Source organism: Carettochelys insculpta, chromosome 19, assembly GCF_033958435.1.
Source record: "Carettochelys insculpta isolate YL-2023 chromosome 19, ASM3395843v1, whole genome shotgun sequence".
Taxonomy (NCBI): domain Eukaryota; kingdom Metazoa; phylum Chordata; order Testudines; family Carettochelyidae; genus Carettochelys; species Carettochelys insculpta.
Genome location: NC_134155.1, coordinates 16449645 through 16476024, shown reverse-complemented (window position 1 = coordinate 16476024; position 26380 = coordinate 16449645). Strand labels below are relative to the sequence as shown.

General features: G+C 43.9%; 1 protein-coding gene across 4 annotated transcripts in view; it reads right to left on the bottom strand.

Moving 5' to 3' along the window:
* Positions 1–26380, bottom strand: part of CLIP2 (CAP-Gly domain containing linker protein 2) — a 158231-nt gene that overhangs the window by 127347 nt on the left and 4504 nt on the right. For 3 of the 4 annotated variants that reach the window (XR_012648124.1, XM_075013814.1, XM_075013817.1), the window contains exon 1: positions 4686–5052. The gene's annotated coding sequence lies outside the window, so the exon portion shown is untranslated. Of the gene's footprint in view, positions 1–4685; positions 5053–21938; positions 22011–26380 lie in introns of those variants that run through there. The other variant, XM_075013815.1, reaches the window with a different exon arrangement.

The following is a 26380-nucleotide window of genomic DNA, read 5'->3' as shown; positions in this document are numbered from 1 at the left end:
CAAGTCACACTGCCTCTTTTATGATTTTACTTATTCTATAGCATTTAACTGGGCAAGAGACTTGATCATCCATAAAGAATCACACTCCAGGTTGTGAGCCCATCCCCAACCTCCCAAACTAATACCGTATTTGAAGTAACCAAACTGGAATAAATAATGTTAAATCACAATAATGCAATTTGACAATCCTTGATTGCAGTTGTTTACATGTGTTCCTTTCACTTCTGCTGTAACTGAGCCAACTCTGGCTATTTTCTGGATCAGATTTTGTTTTTCCTTTCAGAAAGTAGCTAATAAAAATATTGTTCCTTTAGGACTTTCTCCAAGGCTATAGGGCTGATACCAAAAAGTGTTGTATTTTTACCGGCTTTTTAACAAACCAAAAAAAAAAAACACTTAAAAAAAAAAAAGATAAAACCAGAGATGAGTGCTAATACAAAGTGCAAAACCAAGAATCATGTGGAATGAAGTCATCTCTCCACTGAGAGAACTATTGTGCTACAACATGAAAACCAGAAGCTGAAATTGACTAGAAACCAAGTGAAAATTGACCTGTGTTGTTTTATTTCAGCAAAATGTAAAGAAACTGCATAATGTCCCCTCTAAAAAGCAGCATGTGTGTCTGCACATGGAAATGAACTCTGTACATTATAGGGTTCTCTGTTTCTTAATCTACCGATCACATGCTCTGTTCAGTTTACTAGTAAAAAGATGGTGTTTTCCTACTCTTCAGAATCAACTCATGAGCTGAAATGGATTTTTTTTGGGGTGGGGGTACACTGCTCACACATCACCATCAGCAATAAAGATTCTGCAACAGAAATGTGTGTTAGCAGAGAAAGGATGATTCTGTGGAAAAGGCACTACCCTAGATCTGGGTCCAATTCCTCAGACTTCTTGGGCAAATCCCCTAATTTCTGTTTCACCCACCCTTGTTTGTCTTGTCTAATCAGACCATAGAGCTCTCTGGGATAGCATCTCTCTCTGATCATTTGTGCAGTGACTATCACAAAGCATTTCCAATTGCCAATCGTTGTTGGGGAACTACACTAATAGAGCAGTTAACAATCCTATAGCTGATGGGGGATCTAGAATAGAATCCAGACCACTCTCTCGGCTCTGCACGGCTAGCAAGCATAGGCAGTAATAAAAAATTATTTGCGTCCTTAAAGTCAGAAGAGACAGTTCTGAACACAAACAGAAAACAGATGTGTTGGTGAAGAAAAAGATAAGTTTTTACACCACAGACCTACACTAACAGTGACCCAAGCTCACATTTAAATAAAAACCTCTTTTTATAAAGGTATAAAGAAGGCCTCAGAGGTTCCCCCCGCCCAAACATGCATGCACGCGTGCGCGTGCACACACACACACGCACACACGCACACGCATGCACACACGCACACTTTCTAAAAAAAACCTTAGAAATATCAACTCTGATCTCCTCTCATTTTGCTGGAAAAACTACGACTTGTCTCAGTGTGCACTGCGAGGTCTCATGCCTCAACTGAAACCACAGAGGAACTAAACACTTCCAAGACATCTTTTCTTCAATATAAAAGTTTATGAATGAAGCTACATAGGCATTTATACACAATGCTTTGTCTGAGTCACATTCCCTTCCCCTCCCAACAGCTCAGCTTTCACCAGCTCAACAATGTCATCATTTCACTGTCTAAGCAGCGACTGTCTCTTCTGTGTTTGAGTAGTACCTGGTACAATGGGGCCCCAATTCGGGCCAGTCTCTTTGGGAGCTACTGTAATGTTGACAAACACTGAATCTTTGAGGGCAACCATGACCTGAATTTCTAATGTAAAAAAGTGCAGGGCCCTAGGGGGAAAATATAACCCACAGATTCATCAGCCATCTTTATAAAACTCAAAGTGATAAAAAAGGGCCTGAGTACAATTCATTTCTCTCTCCCTACAAGTAATGACTATTGACTTCAACAGCAGCTCTGGGCAGTCACCACCTTTGAAATAAATGCAGGTTGAATGTCTCTAGTCCAGCATCCGTGGGCCCTGACTGGCACCGAATGAGAGAATTTGCCTGACCATGAGAGGTTAGTAGCATCTAACACATTACCTGAAATGTCTTCTAAGAGCCTAGTAAGCAGAAAAAGTGTTGGTAAATTACACCTAAACAACAGCACAGAACACTGTTTACAGCTATCAGCCCTAAAGTTTGTGGGACCACAGGAGACTTGCCCACAGCCATGATAAGTGGTCATCTGACTAACTAAAATCATGCTAGATTATGGATGTTGCTGGACCAGAGTGCCAGACTAGAGGTGTTCAACCTGTACCGTTTATCTAGCCATTGTGAATGAGGCCAAACCAAGTTCTAATAACTAAGTGATAAACTAGCTCTCTCTGCCTGGTCTTAAATGGGGCTTTAATCTATAAGCAGCCCATTAGGGGCCACTGCCAGCCAGCATAGATTAGAACTGAGGTTCTCAACCAGGGGTATACATACCCATGGAGGTACATAAACTCATCTACAGATTTGCCTAGTTTTACTACAGGCTATGAAAAAAAGCACAAAGGAAGTCAGTACGAACTAAAATTTTATACACTGACTTGTTTATACTGCCCTATAAACACTGAAATGCAAGCACAAAATTTATATGCCAGTTGATTTATTTTACAAGAATAAACATGAGAAAGTAAGGAAGTTTTCAGCAAGTGTGGTTTTATATCCAATTCTGTAAGCAGGTAGTTTTTAAGGGAGGTGAAACTTGGGGATATGCAAGATAAATCAGACACCTGAAAGGGGACAGTCATCTAGAAAGTTTGAGAGCCCCTGGGCTAGAAAACGGAGGCAAACAATGCATGGGAGTCACAACTGAATCTCGGCCGCATAAGATAATCCAGGCCATGATCTTTAATTACAAAGTCCCTTGGAATTTACAGGTTTACACTACTTCCAAAACATCAGCCCTCAGCCTTCTGAGAGTGCAAGTCAAACCCTCATTCCATAATAGCTCTTGCTAACATTTTAACCTGTGGCTTGTCACTGTGCTGCCCATTTGAAGTCCTGCACCCTTAGTGGTTTCTGGCAGGCCCAAGGACATGGACTGGAGATAGCACAGCTGTCAGACTGCAGTCCTGCTCCTTACTGGAACTGCCTACCAGTAAACGGCTTACATTTAAGCAGCCTAATAGCAGGCAGGGATTGTTTTAAACTGACAAATAAGAACCCCCAGTGTAAGAACAGCTCTCCCCCAGCAATGAAAGGGCAGGACTCATTTGTGATTAGAAGGGGCTCTTACCGAGTGCAGCTGGGTGGAGGAATGGTGCCCAGCAGCAAAGAGAGCAACAGCTAAGGCCAGCACAGCAAATTTGAAAACCCTTGAAATGCAAGTCACAACTCCTCCATCCCCCTGAGAAAGCCTTTTTTTCCAAAACTGCAGGCTGGACTGATGAAACCCGATGCTCATCCCAGCAATATGAATTTCTGAGCTAGGGTTCACAGGTCTACCAGTCTGACCATCAGCAGAACAGCAAACCGCGCTGAGCACTGACACAGCACTTTGTCTTCAAGTCCTTTCCAAATGGGTGGCTCTACCTTTTGCTTATTCACATTTATGGGGCCCGTTCAGATGCAATCTTAGCCCCTTCCCATGTGTGCAACAGAAGCTGCAAGGGCCTTTTCTTTATGCTGTATTATTTAGGCAAAGCACCATGTATTCCTGCAGCACTATAGAAACGCAACCAATATATTTCAGTTCACTTTTGCTAGAATGACATTCCCCAGCTACTAGGGACAAGGAAAAAGAGCCTGTAGCACAACAATGTCAATCTCTAAAATGAGGAGACAACCAGAACTCAGAGGTCATGTCCATTCCAGCAGCCAGAGTGCTACGCAATCAAACAGCCAGCACACAAAAGAAAAACCAAGCTCCTGTTTGCAATCAGGACTTGATCCAAGATCAGCAATAGCTGATGGCCAATGTCATTACCCTTTCTCCGGTTTCAGCCCGTTGGTTCTCCCATTTGGAATTTAGGAGAGGATGGTACCTTTCCAGGAGCAGCTGTAAATCCTTACTGTTAAACTACAGCCATGCGTGGAGGTTACAGTCCAAACCAAGCCAGGATTGCAGCACTGGCCATGTTCAGAGGGGTGTGTTCCAGGGAGAATGGGGCTAGGGATGGAGCACACACCTCAAAGCCAACATCTCCTCTAACAGTCTGTCTCCCCCAGCACACATCCTTTTCCCACATTTAATCACTTCCACGCCAAAGGGACTGCTGCACCAAGGGTAGCAGCATCCCCACTGTAACACCCAGGCTACCACAAGGACAGTGCCCTTTTCTCTCCCCACCCCAAGGACAAAGCTTTGCCATAAGCAAGGTAATGCAATGCCTGATTTCAGCACCCTGCCCCCCACCATCCCTGGCATTTTCCAGCAGGGAATCAGACCAGCTTCATTCATTCTCCCCTCCTTTGTTGCGGGCTCTAAACTCCTAGCGCGCATCTCAAGAATCATAGATTCCCAGGCCAGAAGGGGCCATTGTGATCACCCCCTAGATAACACGGGCCAGAGAACTGCCCCCCAATTCCTACAACTGTTTCCTGGGTTTGCACGATAACCACTAACCTTCCCACATCCCACCCCCCCCATATATACACATCCCCTTTTCTGCTGTGGTTTCCACCCTCCCTCAGCCTGGAGCCTTCTTACCTTCGTCCTTAGCATCCAGCTTGCAGAGGGGCTGCGGAGGAGCCCTCCAGGCTGCTTGCAAGCCCCACTTGGTTCCCCCAGATCTAGCCGGAGGCTGCAGCCCTGTGCAATATAGCCTGCCACTCCCTTAGGCTAACGCTAGCTGCATCCAGGCAGGCAGGCAGAAGAGGGAGAGAAATCGGAGCAGAAGGGAATTGACAGGCATGGATGCAGCCAGGGCTGAAGGATGCTGCTGCCAGGCGAGCTCAGGGACTGCTCAGTAGATCTTCTCCCCACCCCCTCTCTAGCCGGCCCTGGGGAGGGCAGCAAGCACTGCAGTCAGGGGCTGGCTCGGCTCCTTGGAAAGGTGATGGCTAGAGGCTCAGTCAGTGTGTCTCCAACGCTCGGCTCTGCAAAGCCCCAACCCCCGCCTACTTGGAACAAAAGGGGAAGGCGCAGGGGAGGGAGGGGCATTCCAGCTGTTTTTGTCAGAGCTGCACAACCCTTTAATTTCCCGTTTCCCAGGCCTCAGCCCAGCAACCACGCAAGCGGGAGGCTGGAAAATGTAAAAACCCCAAGCAAGCGCTTAAGGCAGCTGAGGAGGAAATCTCCACAGGGCAATTTCAGCAAGGGAGTCTTTTTTTAAAGGGACCTCCCTGTTTTGATGGATGGAGACCAAGATACAGCACTGGGCATGAGAGGACCTGGGTAAGAATTCTAGTCCTAGCTCTGCTACTACTGATGCACTGAGAGGCCCTGGGCAAATGATTTCTCTGGTATGCAGTACCTCAGTTTCCCTATCAACACAGGGGCAGATCTTTCAGGTGAGTTGTAAGGCTGAATGCATCAATAGCACAGAGGAACTCAGAGTCTCAATACGATGTACTCTTTGGCTGATTATTAGTTACCAAGCAGGAGAAATACACTGTAAAAATCCCCCTCCCCCTTTTCATCACCAGCTGTTTCTAAAACGACCTTGTGAGCCAAATAGCTGCACTGAGTCATGGGAGTGGCTGGGTTCATTAGGGGCTGTGGGTTCTCTGGGAAACATATCCCTCAAGTTTCAGGTTTGAACACCCCCTGCCCTGCTAAAACAACAACAAAAAATCAAAGTCATCCAATTTCACACTTTCCACCAAAAATAGTAAATAGTCCTGAGCCCACTTAGAAGGCCACCGATCCTCAGATAAAGGTTCACAGTCTACTGTAGCTCTTTGCACTGCAAATTCTTCCACCCAACTCTCCTGGCTTCCCTCAGCTCTGATTTTTAAATACTTTTCACAGACCCCCCAGCTCAGCAGAGATACTTGGTTCTTCTAAAAGACCCATCACTCAAGAACCTTCAAGTAGCCCCTTTCCCCATCATTTCAGTTTTGTTCCAGGCAAACTGAGGGAAGGTTTTTCTAAACAACACTGAAATTTTTAGGTATATTTAACTTATAACAACTCTCATTATTATTGATGGTCAAGGAGAAGGAGGAAGTAGATAATACCTTCAGGCTTGAAAAGTACAGTCTGTCTCTAGAAAACTTAACTACTAGAATATTTCTAGGGAGCCCAGTAAAAAGGTGTCACCTGAAGCTTCTGATTCAATCCCTAGTTTAAAAGCCAAGAATGATGAAGAAAGATTATACCCATCCCAGTTTGGTAAGAGATGTGTGTTTCACTATGTTGCTATCTTGCTGATGCCCTCAGATGTGTAAGCAGGCACAGCTGAGCTGAATTCTTGTTTGAATGGCAAAACCTGCAAGGAAGAGGTAGATGCTGCATGAAATGTCATCATACCTATGGAATTCCTCTACGTGGTATTGGGTACCTCTGTGCTACCAGAGGTGCACTTTTGCATGAGAAGTCAGCATTAGCGATCCCAAGGCACTTCAAATAAGATGCATTCCCATAACACTTTTCCTCCAAGGATCTCAATGTAGTTTACCAACATCAGTGAATTGTGCCTCAAAACAGTCCGGTGAAACAAGCAAGTGCTCTTGTCTCCCATCTTACCGGTAGGGAAACCAACACAAAGAGAGGTGAAAAGACCAGCTCAAACTCATCAGAATCCAGGTTGCCTGACCCCCAGACCTTTCTTCTCTGATATGAAAAAAACCTGATGCATATCTCCTCATCCACCTCAAAGTAAATCTAATTCAGTAGGTGGCACAGCAAAGTAGGAGCCAACGTACGCTGGTGGAGAACAGAACAGACAAGGCTGCAAGAGTTCTTAGTTCTATTGCCGGCTCTGCCACTGGCCTGCTAGCCCAGTGCAAGTCACATCTCTTCTCTGTGCCTAAATATCTCCATCTGTAGAATGGGAATACTTTCCTCCTTTTTGGAAAGCAGTTTGAGATCTACGTGTGAAAAGTGCCTTACACAAGCGATCTCAGGGATTCAGAGACACAGAGGTCTTTAAAATGTCACCTTTCTTTTTAATATGCTTTAGGAAAGGATGTAACAAAATAGTAATTATTATTATGAAGTTTAAGCAAATACCTGTGTAACTTCCCTGGAATAAAATTTTTGATCAATTTTACAAATTTTTTTGCAATATTTTAATATGATATTTCAGTCTTAGTACTAAAACTTCCATGTATAGTTTCACTTACAGTCCTCTCCCCATTACAGCAAAGATCAGCATACTTTGTTATATATTTTGTCTGAGATCAGTTTGTGGTCTGCATAGTGTGGAATGCCATTTCCTTACTTCAGTTTCATTTTATTACCAGGTCCCAGGACTAATTTAATCTAAAATGTTTTAAAGCTGGGCTTGAAGGATTAGGTTTTTATCAGTAAATGTTGATTTCATAATGCCACAACTGAAAAAAAATATTTCCATCAATATAATCAAAATTTACAGAGAGGCAAAGCAAGAAAACTGCAGCTTGAGAAGTGACAGTTTGATTTAAGAGCATTGACCTTATGCATTTTGATAATTGATCATGAATTTGTGTTTAATGGTTTTATAGCTTTGATATTTATTTTGACATTTACTGTAATTAATCAATTACTGACTGACCACCACCTTCCAGAGTTTCCCACAATTCTGAATATTTAAATAGATAAAAATAAGGGGGGAAAGCTTAAAAATAAACTGAGGCAGGGACAATAATTTTCTGGACTTTGATTTGATGTTTGTAATAAAGTGCTAAGCTTGATATTGACATGTAACAGAAAGCTAGTTTCTGAATTCCACTAAGCTATTTTAAAGGCAAGTATACCAGGATATGGTATGTCCTTGAATGTGTTTGCATCTCATGAGCAAAAGACTTGAATTGCGAGAGCACTTTGCTTTCTCTTGAAAAACCTCCAGTACTTCTGACAACTCCTCTTGAAAACAGCCAAAATCATTTCACTAGTATAGTTTCAACCACCATGAAAGGCCAGTTGTGCTAAGCACTGCACATATTTATAGAAGGAGACAGTCCCAGCCTGCAGGCATTTGCAATCTGAACCCTGATCCTACAGGTGGGAGCTGCTGCTCAGAATTCCTGAACACCTATGAGGTCCCAGTGAGATAGTTTCTACTCTCACTCACATTAGAATATATATTAGGAGCAATTCCAATGTAAAACTGGTATAAGCGAGAGGAGAATCAGGCCCATTGTATTCCATGCATAGCTGGTCAAACACATTCCTGCTAAACTTTTTCCACCGAAATTGGCATTTTATCAAAACAAACAGGGTTTGCATTAACGTATTGGCTTTGACTAATTTTTCCAGGTCCAGGATGATATTTCTTCTGACAGACTAGAATTGCTTCCACCCAGATTTGCCTATAACCCAGCTGGTTGGTGGGTAAATTGGAAGATTCAGGTTCAAGTACCCTACCTGATTTGTAGGCAACACTTACTCCTCGCAGGTGGGCAGCCTCACGAGCAAGCTATAAAATCAGTCTCTCCTAGTGTATGCTTTTCCCCAAATAACATTTTGAAAGGTCCCAGTTTTGTTGCACAGTAGAACACATAATTTAACCTCAAAACTTTTTCTTTTCCAGAACAAAGTTGTTGTTTTCTGGGCAGCCCTTTTCAACAGGGTTTTGCTTAGGGACAAGAGCTGCACTAGGAGATCCCGGTCAGGAGTACAGCATGCTTTCACCCTGCAAATAGTCACGCCTTTGTTTAACGTTACATAGGTGAGTAGTACTGCTAGTAGAGTCAATGAGGCCACTATATGCATACATGTTTGCAGGACAAGGGTCTCTGACTAATTCCCTAACATTTCTAGCCTGTTGCATTTGCATTACCTGTCCTCCTAGCATAGACTTATCTTGGGCTTTATGTGATGGGATGTGCATATTGTTCTGAAAAGTGGCTTTTATAGGTAGTCAAAACTCCCTCTACTTGACTGATATGTAATTTTGATTCAGTGACTGGATTTGCATTAGCTTTTGGGATCACTGCAAGTCTTCAGGGTGAGTTGTTTTTTTTTTATGGTTCTGACAGATGGAAACGTTACACAGACAAGACAGAAAGCAGGGGACTATTCCAGGCACACACACAGAGACAGTGAGAAGAAAAGAGCAGATGCATGACAGCTATATTGCTATATATATGTTATCTCTGAACAGAGCAGCAGAGATGCAAACTTTCAGATATTGTTTCTTCTATTTTGCACGTCCTCAATCAAATCGCCAGGAGGGCAGATGAGATGTCTTGAAACACAATGATTCTGTCATTGCTCTAAAGGATTACTCTTTCTAAGGCCGTGATCGTTCAAGGTGCTATTGGGTAGGAGAGGGTATTTGTCACTTTACAGGGAGACCTGTAAACAATGTCTTGCCGGACCAGGGCCGATATCTGCTAATTCACTCAATCTCAATATGTACTGATAATTTTACAGCACCCAAACAGAGCTAGGTGCAGCACAGTTCACATAAACTGCATAGGACTCCAGCCTCACTCTCCAAGTCCCCCATACAACAACTAGATTTGTACGAGCAAACCCTGTGCCCAGGGAGAGCCCCACTGACTGCAGTAGGACTCCGAGCGGGTTCCATCCTTGTGGATTTAATTTCAGGATTGGGGCTTAATGGGGGAAAAATACAAAAGAAGGGAAAAAGATGCAACCTAGGACTCCTCCCCTTACCATGTTGCTGATTTTTATTTTCTTTGCGTTTGTAACCCTTTCCTACTTCTTTTTTTTGTTTTGTTTTGTGTATGTGTGTTTAACTCTCTGCTGTTTTTCTTACTTTATCCCTGACTCTCCTATCCCAAAACAGCTCAAGCATTCCTCTCTTCTTTCCTGACAGTCCTAACCTTAATTTTACTTTGAGTCCTAGAGCCCAAGTGTCACTGAACAAAAGTTAATTAATTTGGGTAGTTTGGCTGTTATCAATAACTAAAGGCTAAAAGTTTGGGTGGAGATTGGCTGTGATAACATCAGGCTGCTATGTGGGATGCTGGAAGTTCTTTTCCCCTCTATTGGTACGGTGACCATCCATTCAATTTCTTCCCAGGACAGTCCCTTGGTTAAGTTGTCCCACAAGCAGGGCTTTTTTCTGGCTGAATGCCCTGGAACACCGTTCCAGCACCTTTTTTTCCATTAGAACACCAGAAAAAATTTCACTACCATTATTGCAGCAGTGCGTGAACTGAGGCAGAAGCCTCTGCTGGTCCTGCAGCAGCAGCGGAATCATGGCAGGATCCCCCGCCAGTTGTGCAGCAGTGCAGAGATCAGGACAGGAGCCCCTCCCCCACCAGTCCTGCAGCAGCGCGGGAATCAGGGAAGGAGCCCCTGCCAGTCCGGCAGCAGCACAGAGACCAGATCAGGATTCCCTGCTGGTCCTGCAGCAATGAAGGGACCAGGGCATTAAAATTGAACACCCTAATTCCTAGGAGGAATTATCAGACTTGAGTTCCAGCACCGTTTTTTCTAGGAAAAAAAAGCACTGCCCACAGGCATCCTGACTTTTTCAAGAAAATGGGCATACTGTCCCATATTTTGTGTGGTTCTGTTCCTTGGCACCCAGTGTTTCAGCGTGTCAGCTTCTGCTGCCAGGGAGCTCCACTTCAGGGCAGCTGCCCAGTTCCCAGGCACCCTGTGTCTTGGGGCAGCACCCTCCCTGCCAGGGAGCTCCTCTGTGGAGCGGCTGCCCTGTTACCCAGTGCCTTGTGGCGGCAGTGTCTGCTACAGGGGAGCTCCTCCATGCGGAATGGTTGCCCCATTCCCTGCCAGCAAGTTCTGCCACAAGGGAGCTGCCATGTTCCCTGGTGCCCCACACCTAGGGGAGGCAGCTCCTGCCTCCAGAGAGACCCTCCATGAGATGGCTGTCTCGTTCCCTGGCACCCTGTGCCTCGGTGAGTCAGCTCCTGCTGTGAGGAAGCTCCTCCGTGGGGCGGCTGCCCTGTTCCCTGCCCCCCTGCCCCTGGGCTAAGAGGTTGTGAAGCCCCTATTCTCAGCGCACACAGCAATGCCAAGAAGGTGCCCTGCTCCCCCTCAGCGGGAGGCTGTGGAGTCCCCATCCACAGGGCCTCACCATGGGGCAGCAAGGAGCCCTGACATGGGAGAACATCTCTGGAGGTGAGTGTCCCATATTTGCCATAGAGTAATGTGGTCACCCTATCTGTTGGTGTCCTCTGAGCTTTTATATTGGTGTATGTCCCCAACTTCAGTGAAGTTAGTCCTGGTTTCAATGACTCCACGTATGCTTACATGTATGCTGCCTGTTTGGTGGGGGTGAGGAAGAGTCACAAGGGCCTGATATGAGACAGCATAGAAGGGATAGGTTTGAAGTCCTACAATCTGCATGTTGGCAATGCAAGTGCTCTTAAAAGTATGTGTGTGTTAAGTGGTGGCCATGAAGCGCTATGAGTAGGAAAAAATTCCAGTTGCTCCTTTTCTTCCTGAAGTCAGCCCAAAAGATCCCTGTGAATTTTAAACATGCACATCTCTGAATATATATTCCAATGATTGTCATTTTGGAGGAGGGGGATGAAGATCTGGTTGTCTGTCTAGGGAATATCAAAATGAAATGACCATATTTGGAAATGTTGCATGAATTTGTCTGCTTCCTATGTGCATTTATTCTCCACGCATTTATTTCATTCCCACTAGTTCATTCATGCAGTAGCAATAACAGCATGAGCTCTTCCTGTGCAATTGCAATGGAGCTATAAATAGTACGTTGCACCACGAGACAAAGTACAAATTCTGGCTCTGGTGGGAAAAGTAGAATTAAAAGAATGATGCCAAAAATAAGGCAGTTAGTTGTCTGGATCCAGATGAGCTGGAAGGATTTGTTGCTCTTGGGAATGGAAACTGCTTTAGGCCTGATTCATGCTGGGCCAGGAATAAAGTTAAGGAGCAGGGTGCAAGCAGAATTTAAACAGCTCTGGCTAAACCAACACATTTTGACCAGGTTGGGCCAGATTTTCAAGGCTTCAGCTACTACCTGGCACCGAAATAAGGATCAACTTTTCAAAAGTTCTCTAGCACCCAGCAGCCCCTACTGCAATCGTTAGGCCATGTTTCCAAGACAGGTCAGCTCACTGTATGCTACTGACTTTAGTACCTGATGGGAACTGATGTCTTCTGAAAATCTAGCCCCAGTGGTGGGTGCTGAATACTTTTGAAAATCTGACCCTAGTCTGCATAGAGTCTATCAGTGAAACAAGTATATGTATGTTCTAGGCTATGTCTACCCTAGCCCAGAAGATCAGCCTGCTTAGGGTCACTCATCCAGGGTTTGATTTTCCACATCTGGTACAGATGCATGAAATTGAACTCTCAGGGGTCGCAGTTGACCCCTGTATTCCTTGAGAGACACAAAGAGTAAGGGAGGTTGATGGGAAAAACTCTCTGATCAACCTTGCTCAGTATGGACAGTCAAGTAAGCTGAGTTCAAATAGGTTGATTCTAACTATGCAATTGCTGTAGCTAGAACTGTGTATCTGCAATTGACTTACTTTGCCTAGGCTATGTCTACACTAGCCCAAAACTTCGAAAAGGAGCCCTGTCTGGACGAGCCGTGCGGTGGCGAGCCACAGCAATTTCGAAGTGCCATGGCCGCTGGCATTCTAATGAGGCACTGCATATGTATTTCAGCGCTTCATTAGTAAACTTCAAATGGCCATTTGCATGGTCATTTCGAAGTTTTGGGCTAATGTAGACATAACCCTAGTGTAGACATAGTCTGCCCCTATTCTGAAAACATAATCCCATTCCAACTGAAAGCAACTGAACTCTTGGCACTGATTTAATGGGAAGTAGGATCTGGCCCTAAGGCTCTATTTAGGGGCTCTCTGTGCTAGGATTAGCACAGAAGGAAGCTCTCCACAGAGCTCAGTGCTGAGCATTCCTACTCACATTAAGATCAGTTTGAGGTGGTGCATGGAAACAGGCTGAAGTATTGTGGAAATTTTGTGAGGAATGGTGAATACAAAGTAGAGCTCACTTACTGCTTTTCTGTTTTTTATTATTTCCGTTTAAGACCCCAACACCAGAGGTATCCCTGAATAGCTACTCTGTGTCTTTGGTATGCACCAGTCTTCTTGAAACAGTTTGCAAAATAACAAGTGAGCTATTTTGGCATCCCTGTACACTGCCTCACAGGAGGAGTAAGGAATGCCTCAAAATAGTGCTTTATTTTGTCATTTGACGCTGTTTAGACAGTGCCAGATGCCAAAATAGCCTATTTCAAGCTACACTCCAAATAAGCTACACAATTTGCATAGCGCAAATTGCATAGCTTATTTTGAGTTTAGGCTGTCCTGTAGACATAGCCTTAAAACAGATATTATTAATGACTGGGGCAACTCTGGATTGCTTTGGAAAATAGGATTAGGGTGGATGGGAAGATTATCTTTACAGAACATGATAAGACGAAGCAAGCAGTCATGTAGCCCCTTAAAGACTAACACTTTTATTTATTAGGTAAAGAGCTTTTGTGGGTAAGACATACTACTTCAGATTTGAAAGCTCATTACCTAATAAACAAAAGTGTTAGCCTTTAAGGGGCTACAGGACTGCTTGCTTTGTTTTGCGAAGATGCAGACTAACGTGACTACCCCTCTGAGACTATGAGAAGATGACGCCTTTCTGTTGTTTCCATTGGTGCTGAGCTGTTTTGATGCTGGGAACAAGAGTGCTTACTTCTCAGTAGTTATCATTTGGGGTCTATATGAATGGGGCTGTGAAGAAAGCAGACTGCTTGCCTGTTGTAGGGGCTCTGATACAATTGCTGGTTTTGATTTTGAGACTGAATAGGAGAACGAGATGTTCCTGGTATTAGAACTAGAGACAAAGTATGCAAGGTGACAAGAAACTCCCATTTCCTTTGGATAAACGGGATGCTTTGGAAAATCAGAATGAGGATAAGAGCTAGTCTGAAAATATGCCCTCACTCAAGTTTCCATGGCAAGAATTTTCAGGAGAACTCAATGTCCATAGCTGGGACTGCATTTACAAAAGAGCTTAGCTCCCATCTCAGGACAGGTCAGATATTTTCAGAAAAGCTCAGTATCCAAAGTGTTGAGCTCCTTTAGAAATCTGGCCCCATCTGCAGGTGCTGTTCCCTGGAAAATTTGACCCTTTCTGTTTATAAATTAGTGCATGCAGTTGTCCTGAGTTCTCGGCTTCTTAGTGCTCCAAAATAGCAGCGCTGCCAAATAAAAAAGAATGGGCTAGAAAGTAACACCTTGTATTAGAGGATCATCAAGCATTTAAAAATGTGGAAATAGATCATTATTTCACACTTGGCAAAGTGAGAAAAGTAAAGCAGAAAGAAGTGTGGGAAACTTGCTCAAAATCCTACAAAGAACATCTGGAAATCTCTTATTTTCCATCTGCCAAACTCTAGCCAATAGACTACACTGTCTTTTCTGTTTACAGGTGACCACGTACATGATACTTAATTATAGCTGAAGACCTTGACCTGCTCCCTCAGGTATCAAAGTAATGAGCAGAGTATAAACAGACAGATGAAACCCCAGAGCAAATCCTATTTCCAGGCTAATAGTGAGAAGAGGAATGTGTCCCAGTGCTAGTTCTGGGAATGTGCCTCAGAGTTTTCCTTAGTAACAATGATTAAATTGTATTTTGTTCTGTGTTAGCAGGAGTGGCCATATGCAGCGGCCCTGCTCTCTTGTAGTAAGGGGGACTATCCAACATCTGTGGGAATTTGTTTTCTCACCACACTGTTCTTGTCATCAGCCTGCTCCACCACTAACTGATCTCAGCTGTCCTTTGTTAAAGAGACAGTAAAAGTTTTAGAGAATTGAAGTAATAGCTTCATAGCAGCGAGACTATTACTTTATGGAGAGAGGATATATGTGTCTTGGCAGAAGAATAGTGAGGGGCCCTGAATGACCTCATTCTGTCATAGGATATTGCTTTAGCATCAACCCCATGTGGAAGAGACAACAGTGACAAAAAACACTCACTATGAAATCAGAGTGGGGAGGCAAACTATTTTGTCATGTGTTTTTCTTGCTTTTAAAATGTTAAGTATGGAAAAGTCCAGCATTGGGTGGACTTTGTCAGTTTAAATGCCGTACCAGATATCAAATCCAGGAACATTGTCTAAGGCTACATCTACATTACCGCAGAAAGTCAACTTAAGTTACACAACTCCAGCATTGTAAATAACATAGCTGGAGTCAACATACCCTAAGTTGAATTACCATGAGGTCTACACCATGGGGGGCCAATGGGAAAAACTCTCCCATTAACTTCCTTGTTCTGTTTATTCAGTAAAGAATATCAAGGCCAACCAAAGAGTGATTTGTGAGGTCTTTACTATACCCGCTAAATTGACCACTCATGGATTGATCTCAAAGTGTTGACTTCCATGGTAGTGTAGATGTAACCATAGTCTCAGGCTCCTGCCAGCTCAGCTGTACAACTTCTTGCCTACACATATATCCTGATTACATTGGTATGCTGAGCATTCATACACATGTTAAGATCAGTTTGAGGTGGGGCATGGAAACAGGCTGAAGTATCGTGGAAATTTTGAGAGGAATGGTGAATACAAAGTAGAGCTCGCTTACTGCTTTTCTGTTATTGTTCTCCTACACTCAATTAAGTTAAACATGTGTCTTCACTATTACTTCTGTTTAACACCCCAGTACCGGAGGTATCCCAGAATACCCACTATGGGGCTACACAGCACGTACGATAATACGAAGTCCCATCATGAAAACCTACTGTTGAAGCCAGTGAGTGAACTCAATACCATTTAGTCATGTCACGTCTAATAGCAGTTAGCATTTATCATCAACATGCAGTACGAGACAGTATGGCTTCATGCAGAAAGCACTGGATTAGGATTCAGGAGGCTTGGCTTTTATTTCCTATTTCTGTGAATAGCTTATGGAGTGAGGCACTAATTATGATACAGACCTAATGTGTGTTGTGGAATGTATAGATAAAAAAGGATGCAAGAGCAAGCTCTCGTTTTCATAACGATTAACCAATTAGTCCTCGCAGCACTTGTAAGTATCTATTACTGGTCTCATTTCATAGATGGAGAAACTGGGCCACACAGCCTTAGAGATTTAGCATCATAACCCAGGAGTTCCTGGATCACAGTACCGTGCTCCTTTCAGTTGGGCAGACTGTGCCCACAGTGCTTGACATGAACAGCATGCTCTTTTACTACTACTAAGTAAAGAACTAGGAGCCTGATTGAAAAAAGAAACCCTTAAGAATAGGCTGGCCTATAAATCAGACATAAACTGATGGTTAATATTTAATGAAGCAGGTTATATTCTGTATGTGGAGTAAATAAAAATCGGATCCATCCATCATTTAGCTTCTTGAAATTTTAAAAACAGTTTAACTTTTTGGAGCAAGCCCAAAGCAGGTGATGAGTGTATTGCCTTCCTTGACGTCAGCAGCAAAGTGTGTCATGTGTATGAATGAACCAAAGACAGAGCAATCTGCTGCAGCTGGATCACGTTCCACAAATGTGGGTCCAAACATACAAACAAATACTCCTTCACACTTACTTCTCGGCTGGATGGAAGTGGTGTATGGGCCTCATGATGGGACTCTGCATGGGATAAGTTTCTTTTAATGTGAATTAGAAGGAATATATTGCATTAAATACAACATAATGCATGGATTAAAGGAGGTACATTATGTGCTCCTATTTACCCTTTCTATTGTACAAAAACCGGAGATCATCAATGAAAATGAAAGGTAACACATTTAAAACTGCTAGGCTACGTCTACACGACAGTGATCTTTCAAAAGAAGTTCTTCTGGAAGATCTTTTCTGAAAAATCTTCTCTTGGAAAAAGTACATCCACAAACACTCAAACAGATCGAAAAAGTGAGCTGCTCTTTCAATAGAGAGTGTCCACACAGTGCCTGCTCTTTTGAAAAAATGGGTCAGGAATTGAACAATCCAGTGCCATGAGAACTGCTCTTTTGAAAAAAGGGCGACGAACCATCTACATGTGCTTTCTTTTGAAAGAATGCACACTTCTTGATCTGGGAGTGGAAGAGGGCTTCCAGAAGAAGAACCACGTTCTTTTGATTTAGGATTGAAAGAGTGCATTTTGTGTGTAGCCACTCTTCATGTTGTTTCGAAGAAGGGCCAGATTTTCTGAAAGAACTTGCTAGTGTAAATGCAGCCTTAAATGGAAATCTATACTCAATACATAACCTGTGGAACTCATTGCTACAAGATATTAAGAAGAAATTTTAATTAATTCAAAAAGAATTAGACATTTATATAACTAGGGGCTTGTCTACACTTGCCCCCAACTGCGAAGGGGGCATGTTAATCAGGGCAACAGGATATCACTAATAAAGTGCTGCGGTGAATACGCAGCACTTCATTAGGCTAATTCTCCCCCGCAGCAACTCTGAAGTTTGAAGCTTCAAAGTTGCCACAGGGGAGAATTAACCTCATGAAGTGCTGCGTATTCACCACAGCACTTCATTAGTAATCTCCCATTGCCCCAATTAACATGTCCCCTTTGAAGCTGGGGGCAAGTGTAGACCCAGCCTAGGTGACAGATGCAGAGGGAATATAAAACCACATTCTTCAAAGCATCGGAAGGAAAATTCTATGAACAAGTTGGTACTGTCGTTGTTTGATATAAGGTTTCTAGTCCTTTCCTGTGAAGCATCTGACACTGGCTGGTCCAAAAGGTTGGATAGTAGATTAAATGGATGTTTAGTCTGATAAAACATTAAAAAAAAATCTGTTCTAGAATCTTATAGATTTTGCAATGATATGGCAGCTTTCATGCCCAGATAGCAATAAGAGGATACTGTTGTCAATATACACTGAAAAAGGATACATGTAATGAACTGCATGTAGCATTTACTTTTCATCTAAGGATCTCAAACCACTTTAAAAATTCAGTCATGAATTAAGCCACATGCTACCACAGTATGACAGATAAAAATTATTTAATGGTCCCATTGTACAGATGGGAAAACTCAAGTGGAGAAGTTAGCTCAGCCTTCTGGGTACTGCAAAACTGAGCTCAAAATCTCCTGGAAATATATATCCACACAGGATATCTGGGACTTGGCCTCTAGTTCCTGCCATGGAAATCCCCATCCCTTCCCATGTAGGCATTTATACCACACATAGTGCCTTGTTATTATTTGAAAAAGCCAGTATGATCTAAAACCAAATTGCCATGTCACATTTGTTTTAGTTCTCCTCCGCCTGAGCTTGTAGTAAGAGATCATTAATAGCTTGTGACATTAAGGTCTTAGTACAAAAACAAGATTGTATTGCAATTCCAGTGAAATCTGCCTTATGAATATCATGGTAATGACCTTCAACTCAACTGGCTCATACATTCAGAAAGCCCAGTTCATGCAGATCATCGTTTAGGAGGCTGAAATGATAAAACTCAGGAAGAGGAGCCAACAGAGGAAAAAAGCCCTGCACCTGTAAAATCATCTCCCAAACACACATCCCCAAAAGTAAGCTGGGGCTAATCCCCATAACTGGGGCAATAGCTCTGCATGACTGTAGTGGAGATTAATAAAAAAAACACTCTGTTCCCTTTCCCTCTGCACTGCAGTAAACAGGATGATATTCTTATGGCTGGTAATGTAACTGCCTGGTCCAAGGAGAATGTGACTTCAGCAGGCCCAGCGGTGGGTGCAGGTGAGTGAGGGAACAACTCAATTCCTGTAGTCAGAGATGATGCCCTCCAACATCCCTGTTTTGGTTTTGTACCCTAGGAGGCACGCAATGCTTGAGAAATGCTGGCTCTTGCTGCCTCAGGGACCATCCATGCAGTAGGATAGGCCCACCCTGGCTAGCTCAAAGCAATGGAGTAGCCCCTCACCCCACCACACATTCCTGTTGAGGGAGGTCATTGCCAAACAAAGGAAGCAGCATTTCCACCTCTATCTCTCCAGATTGTTGTTGGGTGGAGCAGCACTAGTGTCCTAAGGAGCCTCACCTCCAGAGTTTGTCATGGCCATGTGTTAGGTCAGTACATCCCCTGGCTATAACTGTGTCCAGCCATCATCTCCCAGTTTTGTCATGTCACTGGTACAAAATAGGTTGCAGCCATTTTCCAACCAGGCAATCTGTCCTGTTCCCAGCACATTTTACCACATCAAAGTTGTGCAGCAGGAGTTTACATACAATCATAGAATCTTAGGGCTGGAAAGGACCTCAGGAGGTCATCAAGTCCAGCCCCCTGCCTAAAGCAGGGTCAACCCCAACTAAGTCATCCCAGCCATGACTATGTCAATCCCGGACTTAAAAACTTCTTGGGATGGAGATTCCACCACCTCTCTAGGTAAAGCATTCCAGTGCTTCACCACCCTCCTGGTGAAGAACATACTAGACTGCAGGGGGATAGTTCCCACATGCCCAATCCTAACTTGTGGTTAGGCCCTTGAATGCTCACTGATTTCCATGGGAGTTGAAGCCCCAATCCAGCAAAACACTTAGGTGCATGCTTAAATTAAGTGTGAGAGCAGCTACACTGAAATCAATTAGACTATTTGTGTGTTGAAGTTAAAACCCTGCTCCTGTGTTTTGCTGACCTGAGCTGTGAGGGTGCTCAGCCCTTCCCCCCCCCCCCCACAAAATCAGGCCTTTTGGGGGAGTGGGATTTCTTATTGTAAATCATTTATTTCCCCAGGAAAACTCTACTCTAAATGCAGCAGCTGCCAACTTCAATGACATTCCACCTTTCACCCAATTTTCCAGCTGGGCTGATGGAGGCATAAGGAAGTGAAATGCACACTCAAGGTTACAGTGACTGATAAACTTATTTTGCCCTGTACATTTTTGACTGCTGAAGATGACATGTATCTTCAATCACTTACTGCAAGCAGAATTTTTTTTTTTTTTGTAAAGACACCAGTTGCAGCAGGAAAAAGTGAAAATTCATAACCCTGTCAGATGCGGTGGGTCTGCTTGATAGGAGCCCCTTTCTCACACATGCACAAAACAACACACACTGTGGAACCCTTATTGTGAAGCCCTTTTTTTTTCTTCCAGACTACAGCAATCTGAGATGAGATTCACTCTAATTGGAATGGTCATTGGCTCCCTGCAATGCTCTGAAACAAAGAGGTCACTGCTCTATCTTGGACCTGTGATAGGACAAACAGTAATATCAGAGGTGTGGCTGACACCGATAACCCATGCAACTAAAGCAGATTGAACAGCTGCTAATGTACTATCATGTACTCTGTGCTCCAGTCACTAAGCAGGCTCTGATGCTGGAGCAACACAACACAGGATATCACATGCATTGCCCATCATCATAGGCTATGAAAATAAATTTGTAGGCAGAGATACCACTAGTCCAGCCCTAACTCCATTTCAGTTTCATGAAAGAACATGAGTGTTCCTCATTCTTTGGTGCTTATACCACCAGCACAGAGGTGGAGGGGTCGTTATCTGATAGCTCATTCACTGACCAGACAGTAGTGTCTCTGAAGGAACAGTAAAGCTCAGTCAGGGCAGTGTACATTTATGGAGCACTCCATCTGCATGCCCTTGCCAGCTTGAGCAGCAGCTTAGCTGACCAGTCATCCCCCTGAACCTCAGCATTAAAAGATAGATTACGTGAACAATGGTCACGTCATTGAATGACGCATAATTTGAACGTTTAATAACTGCATTTGGTTTACTTTAACACTAAACTCAGATGGATCTATGATATAAAACAGGTGTCAATAGGGGCTTGTTAAACCCCAAAGCTAGTTTTTAACTAAGATAATACAAAGCACAATACCTAGGCCGGGAGCCCTCAGTGCTTAAGAAACTCCAACTGGTACAGAACACTGCACCAAGTCTCTTTAGAAACAGAGGCTGCTACCACCACCACATCAAACTTGTCCTCTGCCTACCAGGGCTTCCCATAGAATTTAGTGACAAGTTCCTGGTCTCAGTCCTTATCATCTTGGTGCTCCCCAGCCAGGGCACAGATTATCTACAAGATAGCACAAAGCTCTGGGATGAAGACGGTGGTTGGCTATGTCTACACGTGCCCCAAACTTCGAAATGGCCATGCAAATGGCCATTTCGAAGTTTACTAATGAAGCGCTGAAATGCATATTCAGCGCTTCATTAGCATGCGGGCGGCAGCCGCGCTTCAAAATTGACGCTCCTTGCCGCCGCACGGTGCGTCCAGACGGGGCTCCTTTTCGAAAGGACGTCGCCTACTTCGAAGTCCCCTTATTCCCATGAGCTCAGTGGAACTCTCTGTTAAAGCTTATCCGCATGAGACAGAACTTTCTCAGAGGCTGGTGCAAGACTGTGGAGTGAACTTCATCACGAATTAAGGACCATCACAAACTTCACTGCCTTCCACTCTAAGTATATGGTGTATTTTTCTCTGACATTGCGTTCTCTAATAGAGACCAACATGTTGGTTTATTTTAAAACAAACCAAAAAACCCATCTACCAAAGCAAAACATTCCTCTGTGCATGCTTCTGTCCTTGAGGAGAGAATGAGGGAACATGTGACAGATGGTAGTCACCTGTGCAGTACATTCATGGAAGGCACTCAGATACCGCAATAATGTGCATGGTATAAACAGCTAGCTACATTAAGTAGAATATACAGCATCTAAATGTAAAAATACCTGTGTGTACAGATCTACACCAATGCTTGTGGGCACATGCATGCATGTGCACACACACACACTTTATGTATAACAAACAAATGCACATGTATACAAATCAAGGAGGCACATGCTAGTGCTTACTGAGAGTCAAGGTTCCAGTTGCACGCATGGCTTAGCTATTGAATTGTTCTACGGCCAGTGACATGGCACTGCATTGATGTATACCTCAGTTTCCTAATCTATGAAATGGTGATAATAATATTTACCTTGAGGTGAGTTGTGATTCTTAATTGATTAAAGTCTGTAAATTGTTCTGTAACCACTGGATACAACAGGATCTAGGAGAATGAAAAATTATTATTAGTGTATGTGCATAAATTATTTCAAAGCTGAATCCTTCATTTACCAATCGAGAACCTTTCCTTGGTTCTAAACCTTGAAATAGTGAACTATAATAAAAAAACTGGCACCAGCAGACCTGTGTATATTACATTCAAAAAGCTCTATTAAAAACTTCAAGGTTCAAAGATGAGCACTCAAAAGTAGACAATGCCGGAAGGAAGGTTGTCTATGCAACCTTATTTCAGCCAATGTATTATGATAGTCTTTAGCTACATGATTGTTTACTGTTTTATCCACAAAACTGCCTGGTTCTGAGTAATGAGATCAATGAGAGCACAGGAGATAAAGTCACCTCCTCAGTTCTGTTGCCTTGTGCCACACCAACCACAGGAGCAGATGCAGCAACTGGAGGGAAAGTCCTGCTCAGTCCCTGCAGCCAAGGACCAGAGCATGCTCAGTACAGAAAAAGTCTTCAGAGATTTTAGCTGCCAAACTTTAACAAGTCCCTACCAAGAATGTGCAAAGTGAGGGTTTTTTTTCAAAGAACTAGAAAAAAACTGGATGTTTTTTCTTGGAAATGGCAAAAGGTGTGACCCTTCTGCCAAATGGCAAGGCCCTGCTCCAAAACATGGAAGCACTACAGCTTCTCAATAGAATGGTTATTGTAATATTTTTTAAATGTATGTAAAACAATGCATGGACAACATCAGCCCAGACAGTTAGGGTACATCTACACTATGAAATTAGTTCAAATTTGTTAAGGTTGATTTTTAGAACCCAATTCTGTAAAGCTGAGGGTGCATGCACACATTCGCACATGAAGTTGTTGGAGTGTGTTTCCATTACGGTGGGCAGCTTCAACTTTGTCAGCAATGCATTATGGGTACCTATCCCACAGTTCTTCCTGCCCCTTTGCATTAAGCGCCCAATGTCTGATGGGACAAAAAAGTGCCAAGGGTCATTCTGGGTGGGTGTTGTCAGCTTCCCATAGCGCACTTCTCCCCTCTCACTCTGTTTGGAAAGCAACAGCAAAAAGTGTTTTCACACCCCTTCTTCATATCCATGCAGACACCACTGGAAGTCTAGCAGGAACCCATCCAGCTTCAGACTGTTGTGACAAGTATCATGAGCACCTCCACAAGTGTGCGGCAGTATGTGCAGAGCCTAAGCAGCCTTCAGACTGCCGACAAAGGACATGGACATATCCAAATGTGAAACACTGGAGAGGAGGAGCGCTGGCTGCACTCGATTGCTTTTTACACAGTGGAGCACCAGTTCTGGTGCCGTGAAACCAGCTCAAACTGGTGGGACCCCATTGTTTTGCAGATATGTGATGATCAGCAGAGGCTATAAAACTTCTGCATGTGCATGACCTCCTTCATGGAACTTTGGGAATTGCTTTCCCCTACTCTGAAGTGCTGCAATACCAGAATAAGACCTGCTCAGACAGTTCAGAAGCGAGTAACAATAGCTCTGTGGAACCTTGCAACACCAGACAGCTACCAGTCAGGAGACAATGAATTCTGATTGGGCAAATCTATAGTGACAGCTGCTGTCATCCAGGTAGCCCAGGCAATCAACACCTTCTGCTCCAACAGATAGTGACTCTGGGAAATGGGCAGCACATAGCGGATAATTTTGCCAGTATGGGGTTCCCTAACTGCAGCAGGGTAATAGATGGAATGCACTTCCCTATCTTGGCCAGACTACCTTGCCACGGAGTACATAAACCACAAGGGGTACTTCTCCGTGGTGTTGCAGGTGTTGGTGGATCACAATGATCATTTCACCGACATCAGTGTGGGATGGTTGGGAATGGTGACTCTTTAGGAACTGTGGTCTATTCAGAAACGGCTGCAGAATGGAACTTTCTTCCCAGAGCAGAAAATTATCATTGAGATATGGAGATGCCAATAGTGATCCTGGGAGATGCCTTGCTCTCGTGGCTCATGAAGCTATACACAGGCAGCCTTGACCGTAGAAAGGAGCAGTTCAACTACAGGATAAGCAAGTGACAAATGGTAGAAAAATGTGCATTTGGCTGTTTAAATGCAAGGTTCAAGAGCCCCCTGAGTCAGTTAGACCTCATCAAAAGCAACATTCCCCTCGCTGTGGCAGTCTGACATATGCTCCATAACTTGCCTGGAATGAAGTGAGGAAATTTCATGTCAGGCTGGAGGGCCAAGCCAGATCACCTGGCCAGTACTTATGAGCAGCCAGACACCAGGGCAATAAGCAGAGCACAAGAGTCACTGCTAACCAGTGAGGCTTTGAAAAAGAGATTTATGAAGACTAGATAGCAACATGACAGTTTTGTCTGTTGTCCTTAAGGATGTGCCCCCTATATGGTTTGTTCTGGCTTGGAAATTCTGTAAATTCACCTCCCGATGCTCCACCATTCAAAACAAGCAATAAAGCTTGAGCACACCACAGCAAAACAGAAGTGAAAGCCAGACATTAAGGAGATACATTTACTGTAGATAAGTTTTACAACACACAAAGGAATTTCATGAAAGAACCTCTGTGGAACACAATGGGGATGTGTTACATGCAAGGACAAATTCTGGCTTTTAAGCATCCTCTGTGCAGCAGGTACAGATATTAAGGGATCTGCTTGACTCAGTTCGCTTTCAGGCAAGGTAAGGCACAGATTGGGGCATGCGTTCAAGTCTGTGATTTCCAAAAGCTGTGCCTGCTCCAGTCAGGGGTGGGGGACACTAGGGATTGTAGCAGTGGTGGTTACCACATGCTTCTCCTCCCCACTTTGCTGGTGCATTGAGTCTTTCCCTTTCCCCAGGCAGGCACTGAAGTGCAGGTTGTGCTATAAGGGCTTTGTGGCTCCCGCAGTCACAACATGCTTCTCCTCCCTGCTCTGCTGAGACAGTGAAAGTTTCCATTCCACCAGCAGCCTGTGGAGGAGTGAAGGACATGGCAGTGCAATTTGTGCTTTCCTCCTTGTGGCTTGCGATCACTGTATGTTCACCCCCCGACCCCTGTTTGGCTGGGACAGTGAAAGTTTCCCTTCTCCCAGGAGCCCGGGGAAGGGAAAAGAGGGGAGTGGTCCATGCATGGTGGAGTAGCTCATGCTATCATAGTAGCATAATGCTCCTTCCCCTGCTTCCTCTAGGTTGCAAAAAGAGACGTTAGCCTGCTGAGAATAACAAACAGTGATAAGGAACGGATGCTGAGGCCTTACCAAAGGAAGTGAGGAACCAGATTGACAGAGCCAGATGGCTACCCAGAAGCCACCTGCTACAAGACAGGCCTCGCAAGGAAAACAAGAGAACACCATCACATACAGCTCCCACCTAAGGCCTCTCTAACGCATCATCAGTGATCTACTACCCATCCTGGACAATGATCCTTCACTCTGTCAGACCTTGGGAGGCAGGCCTGTCCTCGCCTACAGACAGCCTGCCAACCTTAAACACATCCTCACCAGCAGCTATAGCTCACAAAACAGTAACTCTAAACCTGGACCCAATCCCTGCAACAAACCTCGCTGCCAACTCTGCTCACATATCTACACCAGAGATATCATCACAGGACCTAACACCAACTGTACTATCAGGGGCTCCTTTACCTGCACATCTACTAATATAATATATGCCATTATGTGCCAGCAATGCCTCACTGCAATTTACATTGGCCAAACTGGACAGTCTTTACATAAAAGAATAAATGGACATAAATCAGACATCAGGAATGGTAATGTACAGAAACCTGTGCGAGAGCACTTCAATCTCCCTGGACACCCAGGAACATTTAAAAGGAGCAGTCCTGAAACAAAGAAATTTCAAAAATCAAATGGAGAGAGAAATCTCTGAGCTGCAATTTAATTGCAAATTTGACTCCATCAACCAAGGATTAAACAGAGACTGGGAGGGGCTGGCCTCTTACAAAAGCAGCTTCTCTGCCCTGGGTGTTAACATCTCCACATTAGATTCTGACAATGGGCCACATTCTCCCTGTCTGATCTGACTTGTTTTTTCCTCTTTTGATACATACTACTGATAATGGGGCATTTGCACCTTGACTGAATAAACCTTGTCAGCTCTGGCCCTCCCTTTTACTGGGACTCCACTCTTTAAATACCCCTCTGAAACCTGTCCCCCCTCCCATTCGTGCATCTGATGGAGTGAGTCTTTGCCCATGAAAGCTTATGCTGCAAAATATCTGTTAGTTTATGAGGTGCCACAGGACTTCTTGTTGTTCCCGAAAATACAGATTAACATGGCTACCTCTCTGATACATGGCTAGATGTGCTGCTGAGATGTGCTACCTGTTCTGCTTGCCATGTTGGCCAAACAGAAAATTAAATTCAAACTTTTACAGGCCATTTCCTGCACACCTGGAGAACAGCAAA